Source organism: Arachis duranensis, chromosome 7, assembly GCF_000817695.3.
Source record: "Arachis duranensis cultivar V14167 chromosome 7, aradu.V14167.gnm2.J7QH, whole genome shotgun sequence".
In the NCBI taxonomy this organism is placed as follows: domain Eukaryota; kingdom Viridiplantae; phylum Streptophyta; class Magnoliopsida; order Fabales; family Fabaceae; genus Arachis; species Arachis duranensis.
In genome coordinates this window covers 76,658,827-76,662,850 of record NC_029778.3, presented here as the reverse complement: position 1 = coordinate 76,662,850, position 4,024 = coordinate 76,658,827, and positions in this window count along the sequence as shown.

Genomic DNA, 4,024 nt, shown 5'->3' with positions numbered 1-4,024 from the left:
AGGCAAAACAATTTAAAAAAATAGCTTAAAAAAATGTTAGGAGTACTATAAAAATTTGTAATGTCCTAGTAATTTAGGTAACTATTGGTTGTAACTATATTTTTTTTAATTTCTAAATTAGTATTGACTATGTAGAGTATTTTTTTAATGTCCTAAGTCATTAGGACATTAAAATTTTTTATAGTACTCCTAATATTTTTTTAAGTCATTTTTTAAATTATTTTGACTAGAATAAAGTGCATTTTAAGCCATTTTAAGCCATTTTCTATACAAAACAATTTAAAAAATAGCTTAAAAAATGTTAGGAGTACTATAAAAGTTTGTAATATTCTAGTAATTTAGGTAAATACTGGTTATAACTATATTTTTTTAATTTCTAAATTATTATTGACTATGTAGAGTATTTCTTTAATGTCCTTAGTTATTAGGACATTATAAATTTTTATAGTATTCCTAATATCTTTTAAGCCATTTTTTAAAATCATTTCGTATAGAGTAAAATATTTTGTTAGCTTTTTTTTAATGCATGAAATAAAATATATATTTTTTAATTTTTAAATTATTGATTTTTTTAATCAATTATTAAATTTTTAATAAAAAATGGACATAATTAAATCATGAGTAATTCGAATCTATTCAATTCGAATTACTATGTGCAGCGTGTGTGAGTGTAATTCGAATCAACATGATTCGAATTAGTGTGCGTGCATGTTTGTGCATAATTCGAATCAATATAATTCGAATTATGTGTGAATAGAGTTCGAATGAACTTGATTCGAACTATATAGTAATGTGCGTTGGTGGATTCATGAACCAATTTTTCATTTGGCTTATTTGTGTAAAATTTCATTTTTCTTGGTTTATTATAGTGTTTTACCCTAAATTAAAAAATTATTTGTTGAAAATAATTTGATATTTATATTTGTCAATTATTGGCCAAAATTACTAAAATCTGTTAGCTCTCAAAACTTCTGGTTTTAATGACATTATAAAATAAAATTGACTAAAAATGTTTAAAAATTTAAAATTTTTTTTATTATTATACCCTTAATATGTATTCTTAGGTTAATATAACTAAATCTTATTTTTAAATATTTGTATTTTGTATAACTTTTGAAATAATAACGGATAACTAAGTCAAATGTTTTCACTTACATATTAATTAATTAATATATGGATGGGTTTGTGAATTTTTTAAACTTTGATGGTAAATATATACAAATTAAATCATTTATTATTATTATTATTATTATTATTATTATTATTATTATTATTATTATTATTGGTGAATTTTATTCAATTCTCTCTTAAATAAAGGGTTCATTATTTTCTATGATATATTTAATAACTATTAGATAAAATAAATTACGTCACTATAATTAACACTAATTTCTTATTTAACGTAAATTTTGATAACTTAAACCAATTGCCTATAATAAAATTTTTCTTTGCAAATTACAAGAGTTATTAAAAAAATTAATTTTTTATTTTTCCATTTTTTAAAATAACCCATTTATTAATTAATTCCAAAAAAATAAAAAAGAACAAATAAAACGAAAAACCAAAAGGCAGTTCTTCCATTAAAGCCAAACCGCAAAGTTTTTACTAATGGAAAAATTTTTGTTTTCACCTAATATTGTCATGCAGATCACCATGATTACCATATACAAAGACGAAGCTCGAATCCCTTTTAGGAAGAGGTTAACATAAAAAACACAACTAAATAAAAAGAAAATTAGAGAAGAGCCAAATCCAAAAACTAAAAAACTTTATAAATAAAATTTATTCATTTAATTTGAGAGGGACTATTACCCCCTTCATATATACTAAACTTGGCCCCTAATGACATATACTCAAATAGTAATTTCTTGGAGGAAGTTTTCATTTTGTACCATCAAATGCTTTACCACTACAGTGCATCACAATACCTACACCCTATATTTTCCCTTTCCTTCTCAAAGAAACAAAGCATGTTCTAAATTAACCACATCACTGTTTGTTGTTCAATTAAAAATACAAACATTTCTTCATTAAGAAAAATTTTGCGGTTTGACTATGAAAGAATCGTCTTTGATTTTTTTTTATTTGTTGTTTTTAATTTTTGCGTTTTTTTAACTAACTAATAAATAGATGGTTTAATTTGAAAAAAATAAAAAATTTATAAAAACGGACTTTTCTAGTAAGTTTTATTATTTGTAAAAAAAAAAATTATTATAATTAATTAGTTAAGTTATCAAAAATTTTTACAAATAATAAAACTTACTAGAAAACTTTTTTTAATAATAAAACTTTTTTTACAAATAATAAAACTTTTTTTTACAAATAATAATTTAAACTTTTTTACTAATAAATAGAGAAAAATTCGGTAGAATAATAATTTAAATCTAAACTTGTATATAATAAGAAATAAGAAAAATTATAACATAAATAAGAAAAATTCTAACATATTCTAGAATAAATATACTTACAATTTCAAGTTTTATTATATTAAATACACCAACTAAGTATCTAGCATATCACTGAATAAACTAGACACTTTATTATTATAGTTTAATAACAAAAATTTTTATAAAGCTGCCAACTAGATTTTGATTTTTTCATATCCGTCTAGCTTTTTCTTTAAAGTTTTAACCTACTTCTCTAAATTTATCGCATGTTGTTAAAATACGTTGCTGGAGACTCCACCGGTTGCAAACTCAAAAACATGTTTAGACTTGTCAAAATTTACCGGACAAACAGCACTACTAAAACCATGCACACGCTCTACATTCTCAATACCAAATACCTTTCCAATTGCATCGTTTAGATGAGTCAACACTTTTGAAGAAACTCTTTCAGCCGCATCATGTTCTTGATCTTCAGGTAAATGTTCTAATATTTGCTCCTACACAAGAAAAAAATAGATTAGTGTATACAAAGTTTTAATTTATAAAAATAAAGTACATGTTAACCTAAAACAAACAACATAATACATTTACTGCTAAATTATGTCCACTATTTACATAATTTCTATTCTTCTTCACCAGAGTTAATATAATAACTTCTCTTCGACATACAGGTCTTCCTATCCTATTATTATACATACAATTACAACGTTAATACTTGTTTTAGAATAACCACAAATACAATTAAAAAAAAAGTTGAAATACTATTTCACTTGCTCTTCTTGTATTGCTTTTACTACCACTAGTATGTGATACTTCAAGTTTCTCTCGATTTTTTCTATTTTGCAAGTATTGTTTCTAAAATTTGTAAACACAAAACTAAAGGTAATATTGTTATAAAGGATTAAGTACTTTTTCGTCCCTAAGGTTTAGGGTGAGAATCAAATTCGTCTCTGACCTTTTTTTGTTATTAAAATCATCCTCAACGTTACAAAATGTTATAAAATCGTCATTTTCTACTTCAATTTTAGTTTTTTTGACCAAATTACCCTTAACAATTAATAAAAATAATAAAAATAATATAAAAAAATAAAAGTAAAAACACCCCACACCCCAGTACCCCACCCTCATCCCCAATCTCAATTTCTGAGTTCCTTCCCCATCCCCTTCCTCCTAATCTCTTCGAATCCAAGAATACTCATTCTTTTCTCACACGATGCTGCTACCTCCGATTCTCTCACATCTCGGTTTTCACGAGCTAGCAATGGCGGCGCCGTCGCTCCCCGACACTGCCACCACCACTTCCACCGCCTGGACCGGTCCATCTACTATCTTCGCTCCCTCCGACTCTTCCCTCCGCACATGCTTCTCTTGCTCCGTTCCCAGCCTACTCCGCGAGCACATAGTTTCAGGCCTGTTCACCATCGATTACCTTTGTAGACTCGCTTTCGGCACCAAGATTGAAACCTTGAGCCTTGGCCCTCTGCCTTCTAGAGGCCGTGCGCTCCCACATCTTTGCCACCGCGAGGTCTACGGGATCTTCACCTGCAATCGCATCCTCTTCAACCACGCGAAAGATCACACGGGCTGTTGGCCGGATCAAGATCAGGCTGCAGAGACCAGAGAAAGCTCTTCTTGCG